We start from the raw sequence: 13,718 nt of genomic DNA, 5'->3' as shown, positions 1-13,718 counted from the left end.
ACATCCCTAGCTGAATCCTTCAAACTAAATTTAACTTATTTTCTTATATTAGCACAGATAGTCAAATATACTGTTTCTTGGTGAACTTGAAGCACCTGCTTTCAAGAATGGGATCAGAAATCTTTACTTTTTTATTTATGGAGCCAAGCAGGTCAGCAAACTATCCCACAGTCTAATTAGTTCTCTTTAAAGCAAGACAAAATGCAAAATGTGGGAAGGGAGAATACCAAGGACGGCACAGACCCTCCAAGCAGCTGGGCTGGCCCTGGCAAACAGCAATACGCCTCCAAGAAGCACAGTAAACAAACTGACATTATGTCCTCAGGTTATCATTATCATCGTTTTTTTGTTTTTTTGTTTTTTTTAAAAAAACCAGCTGATTGGTCCCTCTCTACCACAATGATGCTTCAGGGCATGTCTCTCATTGCTGGGGAGTGATTGACCACTGGGTATCATTAAAGATGGTAGGTAGAAAGGAGGTGGGGAGAGGAGAGTTTGGGGAGATGCAGGGAGAAAGACGAAAGGCAGGGTCGGAGGCAGCCACATGCTCTAGCTCCTCCTGGTGTCTTTCTCCCTCCTGGACTCTACTGACCTTTCACTCCAGAGCCAGCTGGAGCTGAGAGAGATTTAATTGAATGGATTCCTCAGATGTGTTTGGAGTATGGGTGATGAAGAAGGAGGAGGAGGGAAGGAAGGCTGGATACTGTGGTGAAAAGAGAGAAGGGGGGAGGGAACTTATAATGACCTTCAAAGGCTAATTGCCTGGCTCTTCCTAGGCCCTTATTGGAGCTTGACTTGCACAGGGCTCCAGTTGTCTGGTCTAGCCAAAGCTCTCCAGACCCCTCCCTGAACCCCAGCTTCAGAAATGCAGCAGCACTCCCCCGTGACCTCCAGTCCAATCAATAGCAGGCCGGCCAAAGTGGCTGCGGCTCCCCTCTGCCCCTCTTGGGCAGAGCTACATTAATAGGCTCTGCTCGTCCTAGTTTACGAAACCTCCCTCATTAATCTGAGACCAAGAAAAAAACAAAACAAAGAAACGAAAAACACAGAGGGGTACAGATTGACCACAAGCACTGATGTGTGTGTTCTTGTGTATATGTGTGTTTGTTTTGGACTTCTTCAGCGTTAGTCTAATGGAATAAAATCAAAGCCAGCAAGAGAAATCAAACCTCTCCTCTGGCACTTTCTCTCTATCTTGTTTCTGTTGTTTGTTTCTGAAATTATAAGGAGTAATCAGATTGAGAGTTTATCCACGAACACTGTCCTACTTCCCCCAGTTCTCTAAACCCTCCCTTTATGGGGCTTTTGTGTGTGTGTGTGCATTTGAGTTTTTTTTTTTGAACATAAGTAAAAAGGAGTCAGTGAATGTCAGCTGAGTTAAATGGGTGACAAGGGAGATGGAAAGAAGAAAATTCATCCCTTCTTGTCTTTGAGAGCAATTTAATTAGGCCTGAGCCCCCTGTGAGTGGGTAAGAAAAGGCTGGGGGTGGCTTGTCTAGGCTTCCTCTAAAGGCAAAAGCGGCCTTGGACGCTGCGTAGGTGCCTGTACACACACAAAGGGTTTTTAAAGGATCATGTAAGAAGATCAACTGATAAGCAGCTAATTTTGTGTACTTATGGAGAAAACGAGCAAGCACACTCCCACTGGAATACCGAGGGTAATGGGATAAAATAAAAAGTAGAGAGGGAAGATCTTAAGTATTTTGCTATTAATGCTGATCACTAAAATTAAAGATTTATACCATATGACTGGGTGGCTAACTGTAGCTTTTGGAAAGCCTTTGTGTGTGTGTGTGTGTGTGTGTGTGTGTAAGTACATGTGTATGGGGCATGTATGTATGAAATATAAGTTGATATAGTCAAATACAAAAAATTATAAAGTTTTTTTCATGAACTGCACAGTTATTTTGAAAATTTTCATCAGAAACCACTTTTAAACTAATTGGAGTCTGCCAAAATGAAACCTCATTTTTGGTTCAAATGAATTTTCTGAAATGTCATTTGATTCGGGAAATATGACTGATCTACCCGATTTCTTGATAAGAAATGAAATGAGCCGTTGTCCTTCAGGATATCATAGACTTGAAATGGGGGATTTTATGGTTAATGCCATCAGATAGAAGTGTCCTACTTTGAAAGGAGAAGTCCATCAGCCTCAGGGAAAGACTGAAGTCTGAATTAATCTTTAAATTCACTGCTGCACTTAAAGCTAGTATGGAGCAATAATAGGTATGTTTTTCCTTAAGTAATTATTACAAAATAAATGGCAATAAATAATGAGATGGTTGGTATCAAAAAGTTAATAGTTTTATACTTTCACATTTTCTATCCCACTTTTATATCCTAATGTGTTGCCTGATATGGAAGTCAGGAGTGAACATAGAGGTTAAATTAATATATTTGGGCCACAGTATGGAATATTAAATTTTTAGAGGTATAATTAGTATAGTCATTCTTATAAAATGCTAATGTCAACAACAGAGAGGGAAAACAATAAGAGAATACAATTGATAACAGCATACATGAAAATGTACACATAGCCAGAAGCAAGGGGAAGAATATCTGGATCATTGGCCTCAGGCACAGATGAATAAAAAAGTATGTAGCCATACTTAAGAAAAAGAAAGCAATGGAACAGAGACAGTCATTCCACATTGAGGTGAGTGTTTTAAATAGATTGCAAAAGACAGGAGAAAACCATTGCAATAAATTCGTCTCATATGAAGAAAACTCCTTGTGAACAAAGCTTATATCTGCTAGCTCACAAAACTACAGACCAATATCTTTACTTTTACCAATTCCACCCTGCATTCCTAAACTGGGTATTAATATCTTCTATGTATATGCTTATACGGAGAGTCTGCATACCATAGACAGGTATATTTAGAGTTCAGCAACAAATGAAGATTCCCATGAAACTTAGTCAAAATGCAATAGAAAAGGGCTGTAAGAAAGAAAAGATAAAATATAAGATAAGAACACGATATGCTTCAAAGTAGTGTACTTCAATGCAGAGGGAAGGAGTGGGAGAGATAAGAAAAGTAAAGAGAGTCAGTAGGGATGGAAAACAGAAGAAGAAACAGAATGAAAGCAGTAAAATACACTCAATAGAAAGGAGAGTGAGGGTGGGGATAAGGAATTTAACATGTTTTAGATTACCTAACACTTTATTTTTTAAAAATATTTTTTGTGTTTTAAAAAATACTAACCTAATTACCCCCCAGAAATGTGAGAACTTTACGCGTAAAGTTATATATCAATGAGTTAATGCTAGGCAGTATTTGCTTACATGGGAAAAACAATAAAATGCTTTACATTTTATCAATAAAATTGAAATGTATATAGTTATGATATCAAATTTTATGCATTGACTATTTGTAAATGCTGGCATGTCACAGCTTTCTCATCACTTTCTTAGTTATAAAAGCTACTTTATTAAAGGAAAATTACTTTTGGAAACTCAAAACTTCCTTGAAAACAGGCAATCAATTCTCAAATATTTAGGAGAGTCACTTGCAGTCTAATCCTATATAAACCTAGAATAAGAGTTTTGCAATTGGTTTGCTGATTAACATGTGACTATTCCACAAAATGAAAAAAAAAAAAAACACAGGCAAAATTTCAGCACCTCCATGATAGCTAGATTCTTTTTTAAATGCAAGCTCCCTTTTCCTGGGAAATAGTTTGTATATCCTTGTATATATTTGAGACTTAACTACATATGAGATACTTTTGTGATATTTATTTCCTGGCATTTGTTTTAATGCCAAAATCTTACCTATAAAAGAATGTTAGAAAAGAATAGTACACAGGTGATTCGTAAGTGATTTATTATGCACACTAGATGATTTTCCGTTTTAAAATGTTTAATGTTAGTAAGAATGCATTAACTTCCTGAATTTCAACTCCTTAAGATAAATCAGCTAAGTATGTGTAAAAAATAATGGGAGTGGATTTATTTGCCAAAATTTAAGCCAGCCAAAAATGAAAATTATATTTGGGACTTACACGTAAAGAAACATGCTGTACATTTTCTTTTTTTAACTCTTGGTAAATACATATGACATACAGTAGTCTTAGAGCATGACATACATTTGTTTTTTCCCCCATTTTGTACAGCAACCACTGGAGAAAGAGTAGTCCAGAAAGAATTACAATCTCATAGGCACTGATATAGCAGTGCTAAGAAGAGATGATATAACTCAGCTTTAGATTGCACCCTCAAGAAATCATGTTGAATTTCACAACAGGTAAGCATCTTGACAAATCCTTCTGAGTATGATGAAAGCAGCTTGCAAAAATAGCATGAGAGTACATCCTGGATAACATCTCAGATACATCAATTTTGTTCCAGGGACCTTTACAGCATTGTACTTAACTAGAGGTACAGCAAGGTACTTCTTCAACCACATCATTGATCCTACTAAGCCCAGACAAATAATCTTTTTTATGCCAAATTTATTGTTTAAAAGTTTAAAATTATACTTTTTTACCTTGGAAATTTTATCAACAGTATGTTGATTATTTACATAGAAAACTCACTCTGACTTTCACATATACTACACATTAGCTAACTATAGAGGCTCCTTAGAGAGACAGTATTTTCAAATTTAGATATTCCATATAATTATTCTTCTAAGTATGATTATTTAAGCGTGCTTATGTGGAGCAGAACGGAAACTGTTTTATTCCACAAATACCATGATCAAATCTTCTAAACTCTGCATTGAACTATTCATTTATTTTTTTCATTCAACATCTATTAACTGAACCTTTTCTATATGCCTAATTGTGTGTCATTTCTTCACTATTATGTTACCAGCAGTGAGCATAATTCCTGACATATAGTAGGCATACAGCAAATGTATCAAATTATTGATTAAAATTATTAGTACTGTTAAGTAATAGCAGCACAAAAGTTGTACTTAAAAAACTAAAATTCTATATGTCTTTTTTTACATTTTTTGGTTTGTACAAATTTATAGGATACATATGCAATTTTGTTATATGTATAGATTTCATAGTGGTTACATCAGAGCTTTTGGGTAGAAATTCCATGTGTCTTATCTGAATTCTAACAGGAAATTATCACTCAAGCAAAGACACAATTATGTGGATAATAAGCACATAAATTCACCATACACTGGAGGAAAATGTATATTATCCTGTTGCTAACCTAAGCCTCAAGTAGACAAAATTACGTATAATAGGGTTTAGAAATACAGCAAAATCCCAGATGTAACCTAGATCAAGAGATTATTCCATCGTCTTACAAAGAGTAGGGGAGGAAAATTAAGGAGTCCTGGTCAGAGAGAATTGCAGAGACTAGAAAAGAAGGTGCTAAGGACAGAAGCAGCACTGTTTGCTGAGCAAAGATCTTATAGATGCAAGAAACAACTTCGGAGAACCACTGGAAGTTATGAAATACTAACAACAGGCAAGTAGCTCATTAATATTTACATCGTATGTCCTTGGATTAGGACACAGTGATTAAAGAATTCAATTGACATGGCCCCCTCCATATATGTGCTGTTCAAACCTGCTGGTGCCAGAATGTCCACACTTATCAGGGGTACTCCCTGCACAAACATCATATCTATCATGAAAGAACAGCCCATTGAGTCTGTAATATAGTGTTTGTTGACATTTCAACTACCATAACTCAATCTCAACACTACTTCTGACAACTACAAATTCATTGTTAGAAATAAGGAAGTTAAAGGAAATTAAAGTAATTGAAAAGCCATATGACCTCCAAATTTTTCAACATTCTCTGAAGCTCATGAAGGCAGATATCAGATTTAACCACGTAGACAGAAGAGGGAGAAATAGAACTTTACATTCTTTTCACTATTTTCAAATTATGGGGGCCACAATGATCGTTAAAGACGCTAACAGATTTAAAGTGAAAAAGAAAAGATGTGATATAATTGAAATTCATAGAACTTATATTGTTCTTACATTTTTCTCTAGGACTATGTACTATATAGTATATATAAAAAAAATAGTGGTTGGAAAATAATAGGTACGTGAGTGAATGAATAAAAATACATCTGTTTATAAAGGACATTTTTGTAAAAAAAATGAATTACTATTGAATGCTAAATATATCTTTCCTATAACATTACATATTTCTTAGATATTTCATAATTGAAAAATTCTTATGTAATTATCCCCATACCTACACTAATACTTTTTAAAATCAGGGTGAGAATATTTACTGACTACAGAACTTTTAAATTTCTCAAACTACGATTTTAGACTCTTCACAATTTATTGATTATATGTTAGGTTTTCAAATCATTAGAAAATGTACTGCACAAGACACTCCAAATAACTTGTGATCGTAAGTTGCGAAAACAAGTTATTTGTAGTTATTTGCATAAGTGTTAAACTCCCTAGATAAATCTGGCAGTGCTAATATAGTGTAAGAATGTTATATCGAATACAAATATTACAATCATTTATTCTTATTATTGTGAGTAATATGCAGGAAAAACAAACCTGAAAAAAATATAATTATAAAAAAAGTTCAAAACTATTTGTGACTTCTGCTTCTATATATGACAGAGTAACAGACTGAATTTATTTTGCCATCTTCAACACCTAGAAAATGAAACAAAATATATCAAAGGATAATATTCAAACACTAAAAATAAAGCAAATGAGATTGAGAGAAGAAAAAGAAATGAGATGAGCCTTCTTATTGTGCCATTGTATCGCGTGAAAGCAATTTCCAATCTAAGGGGTAGGAAAGGAGATTCCAGACAGCCCAGGATGCTTTGTGTTGTTGAGATAAAATGGAATTTGGGAAGAACAAGGTGGTGGTAATTTGTAACGGTAATGAAGAATATGTACTGAAAAAGAGAGAGAGCAAGAGTGAGAAAGAGAGACTGAGAGAGAGAATGGGTTCAGTTTAATCCTTCTCTAGACATTTATTAGAAAAATCATAAATTTACCTGAAGTTGCAAAAGAAACATACTGGGAAAAGGGGCTGAACAGTTATTAGAGTTCACAAAAGTCTATGTATTTGTTTGCTCACCAGCCAGAAAGAAGAGACCTACAATGCAAGCAGCAGGTGTAAAGATTTTTAAAAGGTAGCACATATGTAGTAGGGCTAAAATAGTCCTAGATTAAAGGGTGTTTTGCATTTGTCATAATAAACCTTAAGAGCAAGTCTCTAAAGAATGTACTAGATTTCTCATTCCACAAGCAAATCAAACACTGTTTAAAGGAATACAACAAAATCTATCACCCTGCAATAAAAAATACACTTCCCATCCAGTAAAAAAATCAAATGTTATATTAAATCACATAGTTAAAATTTACTTAAACGTTTTCAATCTAAAACAAAACAAAAATGGTGCTGATGCGGCGATAGATATTTTAACTAACTTCATATTGGTAATCATTTCACAAAATATATGCATATATCAAATTATCATATTCTTAAAATCATACAATTTGTCAGTTATACATCCATAATGCTAATTTTTAAAATTCAATTTTCAATACTACTTTCCGAGCAATTCAAAGAGCAATTAGAAAATCAGTAAGCTATAATATAATTCAATAACACAATATTCTTGACCAAATAAACTGATAGTTATGGAACATTACACCAATTAGCAGCAGGTATTGATTACATTGAAGAGAAAATGCAACATACACCTAGTCTAAGCAATAAAAATACTCACAAAAAAAACTATGCAAAGTATATTAGCTGACACCAGTAAAATTAAACTAGGATCAATAACAAACAATATCTGATAATCAAATATTTAGAAATTAAACAATGTATTTCTAAATAATCCACAGCTCAATAATGAAATCAAAAGGGAAATGTGACAATATAATTGAATATACATGGGTGCAAAACATATTAAATGTGAGATAAAGGTACAGCAGATAAAGGGTAATTTATAGCAGAGAAAGCAACAAAGTTCTCAAATTATTGATCTATGATTTGACTTTAAAAGACTAGAGAAAATGAATAATTAATAAAAAAGGGAAGAAATGACCAATTATAAGCATGAGAATAAATAAAATAGAAAACAGAAAAAATAAGCCCAAGAAACTCAAAATTGTTCTTTTTAAAGGTCAATAAAATTGATAAACATCAACTAGGATGGCCACCTCCATATAGGTTCTGTTCAACTTGCTGGTGCCAGGATGTCTACAGTTGTTAAGACTACTTTCTGCACAAACCATTAATATCTACCATGAAGAAACAGTTAAACTGTTGAGAAAAAATAAAGGGAAGACACAGATGACAAACCAGAATTTTAAAATAAAACAACACTGCAAGACTCACAATATTAAAATGATGAGAGAATATTATAAGCAATTTACTCAAATTAACCAAATCACCAAAGCTTACTCATTAAAAACAACAGAAAACATAAATATTCCTATATTTAAACGTAATTAAATTTGCAGCAAAACTTCCCACAAACTCTAAGTCCGTAGGATTGTAACTGGTAAGTTCTAGCAAACACTTAAAAAAATACAAGTCTAGACCAGCTCTTCTGGACAGAAGAAGAGACTACACGGCTCAACTCCTTTAATGATGGAGTATTAATAAGATGCTAAAATAAGAAAGATTATTGCAACAAAATTACAAATAAATTATAAATATCTCTAAACATGGATTCAAAAATAATGTCTCAAATTTATCATATTGAAGTTAGCCATATATAAAAAGGTAATACATCATAACCAGGTTGGATTTATCCTGGGAATGCAAAGATGGTTTAACATTCATAAATCAATAATTGTAATTCACTCTAGTAAGAGGTTAAAATATAAAAATATATAAACATCCCAGTAGATTCAGAATAGATTTGTAAATGGCAATTATCAAAATTCAACATACATATTTTTGAAAAAGAAAACATTTCTTATCCCTATATAAAGAACAATAACTTTCATCATATGTACAGGTGAATGACTGTTTTTCCCTGAGATCTTAAATATAGCAAAATAATATCCATTATTCCCACTTCTAGAAAATACTTTACTGGAAATTCTCATCAGAAAAATAAGAGAAGCAAAAAGTGAAATTATAAGAAGGAAATAAAATATCCTGATTCAGATGACTGTCTAGACATAGCCACAATACATCTCTTCCAGGGGGAGCAACCAAAATATCAAGTATGCCTCACACTTTGAACAGATCTTTTGAGCAAAAACACTGAAATCTGATAGGTAATGAAAGATACTGTGGTGGAACAGGGAGGAAGCAGGGCAGCTTGTCTGGAGTCTTCAGGTGCCAGGACTGGCCCCCAGACCAGGACTGGACCCAAGGAACAGATAAGTGAAGAAATCCAGGGAACTACATTTTCACCAGGAACCACTCCTGAGATCACAGCTACAGGAGTTCCCATGAACCCTGCAGACCTCTGGACTGGCAAGAGGAGCTGCCTGGAGGACATGCAGAGGTACTGCTTGAACTTGTTGGAGCCTAGAAGGCTTGGATGTGCTAGACAGGTGCAACAAAACATGTCTCAGGGAACTCATCCCCCAAGGCCCTTCATCCTGAATTGAGTGGTCGCAGCTCCTGCTGTTTGCCTTGCTAAGAAAGAGTGGGTCCAGGCATGCTCAGATGCCCCAGACAGGACCCACAGCCATTCACAGGTGCAACAAAACATGTCTCAGGGAACTCATCCCCCAAGGCCCTTCATCCTGAATTGAGTGGTCGCAGCTCCTGCTGTTTGCCTTGCTAAGAAAGAGTGGGTCCAGGCATGCTCAGATGCCCCAGACAGGACCCACAGCCATTTCCATGGGACCAAGGTGCATATCAGCCAGGCACACCTTTCCCTGCCAACTCCTACCAAGGTTGCCTGCCTGGCTGTTCCCATGAGGGTGGGGGCACAGAATATCCTTCATTGTCCCGGCTGGGTGGCCTAGGAGCAGTTTCCCCCTATCAAACCTGGTGCTTGACCCTGATAGACCAGATCACTGGCCTAGCTCCTTAGGACTGGAGCACACCATCCAGGGGTATAGAGAAGAGATTTGTAGCCTAATCTTCAGCAAGGAAGGAGTTCCCACTGTTAGGACACAGAGAATAGTGTGACATGGGTTTGCGTGGTGGCATGGGAGCTGGGTGTCCCTCCCTCAGTGAGATCAGACTGGGGAGGTTGTGGCTTGATAGTTTCTCCCCCAGGGAATCCCATGGTCCAGAATGCCTGAAGTGACTTAGTGATCTGGGTGCAGATAGTTTGGAACAAGCCTAGTTAGTTGGGCCTGTTGCTGAACATCACTCGTCATCAGAGAAACACAAAATCACAATGAGATATCACCTCATGCCTGTTAGAATGGCAATTATAAAAATAATAACTATTATTATTGACTAGTTTGTAGAAAATTTGAAATCCTGAACACCGTTGATGGGAATGTAAAATAGATGTAGCTACTATGGAAAACACTATGAAAATTCCTCAGAAATTAACAATGGAACTACTATATGATTCAGTAAACCCATTCCTGAGTATATGTCCAAAACAATTGAAATCACCGTCTTAAAAAGATATCTGCACTCCTATGTTCACTGTAGTATCATTTACAATAGCCAAGATATGTAAACAACACAAATGTCCATTGACAACTGAATGGATAAAGAAATTATGGTATATGTAAACAATGGAATATTATTCTGACTTAAAAAACAAGGAAATCCCATCACTTGCAACAACATGGATGGACCTAGAATACATTATACTAACTGAAATGAGTCAGTTATGGAAGGTTGAATGGTGCATGATTCCTCTTAAATGAGGCAAAAATATAAAGGCATAATCATAGGTATAGAAGTAGACAATAAAATGGTGGTTAACAGGGATGGGCATGTTGCTCAAAAGGTATTAAGTTAGTTATAAAAAGTGAGAAAGTTCCAGAGATCTGCTGTACAACATGGTGCCTACAGTGAACAACAGAATATTTTATACTTAAACATTTTTCAAGATTATAGATTTCATGTTAACACTTCAGTGTTCTTACCCCCTCACCCACACACACACAGGGAGCAAAGGGACACAAGGAATCTTTTGGAGGTGGTGTATAGTCTATTAACTGGATTGTGCTGATGGTAACACAAATAAATACATATGTCCAAACTCAACATATTGAGTACTTTAATTATGGGTGATTATCTGCACATCAATTATATCTCAATAAAGCCGGAAAATTGCATTAACCTCAAAATAAAAATTCCTTCAAAAAAACAAAAAATATAGAAATATATCATATTCAATGGGATTAAAAAATTATTAAATTCTTAGAGATAAATTTTAGTAAAACATGTGCAAGACTAATACACTGAAGAATACTATATATTTCTGATATATATTAAGGAAACCAAATAAATGGAGAGAAATTCTATGCTCATGTGTTGGAAGATCCAATTATCTTAACATGTCAATTATCTCTTATTTGATATTTAAGTTCAGTTAAATGCAATCAATTCTCAGTATTTTTTTTTAAATTGGCAAACTGATTCTATAATTTATATGAAAATTTAGGGCACCCAGGTTATTTACAAATAACTGATCCATGAACTACAGATGAATCTCAATATGTTATGCTAATTGAAAAAGCTACATATAAAAGACTAGATATAATTATTCCATTTATAAAAAGTTATAGAAAGGAAAAATAATGACAGAAATTATATCACTGGTTGTGAAGCACCAGGATTGAAAGGATGGAATTGATTACCCAGGAACATGAGTAAACCTTTAAGGATACAGTAATGGTGTATATTACGATTTTGTTGATTTGTCAAAATTTATTGACTAGAACATATAAAATGGGTACATTTATAATATATTGATAGACCTCATAAAAAATGATTAAAATTTTAATTAAAATTTTGTACAAGAAAACCAATTTTCTCCCTATTCAGATCCATTTTAAAAACTAATAGTCATATCTACTCTGATACATGATTTAAGAATGTTGTGGTAGTGATTCAAGAAGGTAAATCTAGCATGATGTTTTATAAAACTATATGATCCTGTATAAATGAGTTAATAAATGAGTGAAAAAGTGAATGTAGCAATGAATAAATATTGAGAGTATGCAAACCGAGTAGGAGCAATAGTGATTCTTTCACAATTAAAATGCAGGAAGTAGCCAGGCACGCTGGCTCACACCTGTAATCCCAGCACTTCAGGAGGCCAAGGCAGGCAGATCACTTGAGGTCAGGAGTTCAAGACAGGCCTGGCCAACATGGCAAAACCCCATTTCTACTAAAAATACAAAAATTACCAAGGCGTGGTGGCTCGCACCTGTAGTCCCAGCTACTCGAGAAGCTGAGGCATGAGAATGGCTTGAGCCCAGGAGGCAGAGGTTGCAGTGAGCAGATTGTGGCACTGCACTCCAGCCTGAGTGATAGAGCAAGACTTTGTCTCAAAAAAAAAAAAAAAAAGACAACAAGTATTTGTAGCTTTGAGGTGGTTGTAAACTGGAGTTACATAAATTACGAATTTGTGAATGTGCATGTAATTGTGTGTGTGAGAGTGCTAAAGAGAGGTTTTTGGTGAAAAACAATGTTATTTACGGAACCAACAGATTCAAGCAAGTTTCTTGAGTCTGTTCAAAAGAAGTAGAAGAAAGGAAATTGAATTTACTTTTTCTGTGTCTCACTTATGGCCAAAACTTGTAGTATTATAATATTACAGAGGGCTAATATTTCATATGGAGACAAATAGCTTCCCAAAATACCAATGCAGCTATGTTTGTATTAAAATGCTAATAACAAAATACCTTTCATAAATATAAGATGTCCCAAACCTAGACACTGTTGTCAAAGTTTTCACATGGCAAGCAAAACCAGAAATGCCTGATACTATAATGGAAAGTAATATAATCATTTTACAGGGAGACCACTTAGACATGGTTCTTTCAAATACCACCACCATTTCCACCTGTTCCTTTTACAGATTATACAATGAAAATTTATAAGTGTGCATTAACTTACCTAAACTCACAGACTGACAGAGCCTAAAAAGGAAGCCAGAGCTCTGAATTTTTACCAGTGTTTCTTTCATAATGCCTCACATTTATCAAGATGTTTTTCAATTGGGAATAGGCAATGCTAAAGTTATAGAAAACATCTCTAAGTGCCTCTTGGGAAATCACAAACTTACTCCTCAGATTTAGAGCAATCCCTGGGGGCAGGTTTGTAGTTTTCTGTCAAATGCAACAAGTCTTTCACCAGTCAAATTATACCTATCTCACACATTTTCTAAGTTGAAAAATCATGGATCCCAGCAATGAATGACAACAAGAACGGATTGTAAAACACGCTCATGACCAGTGTTGAAACTATATGTTGAAAGGATAAAATGCCAGAATTTCAATGCATGGATAACAGATGTATAGTAGACTTTCAGCACATGTTAAAAGAGATATAATTTATCTGGGTAAAATCCTTTTTAATTCATTTACAGAAGTAACCATATTGTTATCTAAATATCATTGACATCTTTGGTTACATGCAAATGTGATATAATGTACTCTTTTGAAAGAACAAATTCAGACCATATGATCAATTGCCTTTAAAAAAACTCTTCATTTATCCACTTTCTATAAGAGAGTTTAAATGTAAAGTAAGATATGCTTAATAAATAATTTATTTATTCAAAATGTTTTAGTGATAATTTCTAAGGTGTTGAGAGGAGACTATATGAAGTAAATGTTCTTAAATAGATCATTTT

This window comes from Aotus nancymaae, unplaced genomic scaffold (genome assembly GCF_030222135.1).
Source record: "Aotus nancymaae isolate 86718 unplaced genomic scaffold, 86718_ANA_hifiasm-v0.15.2.pri h1tg000016l, whole genome shotgun sequence".
NCBI lineage: Eukaryota > Metazoa > Chordata > Mammalia > Primates > Aotidae > Aotus > Aotus nancymaae.
Note: the sequence above shows the minus strand (reverse complement) of the source record.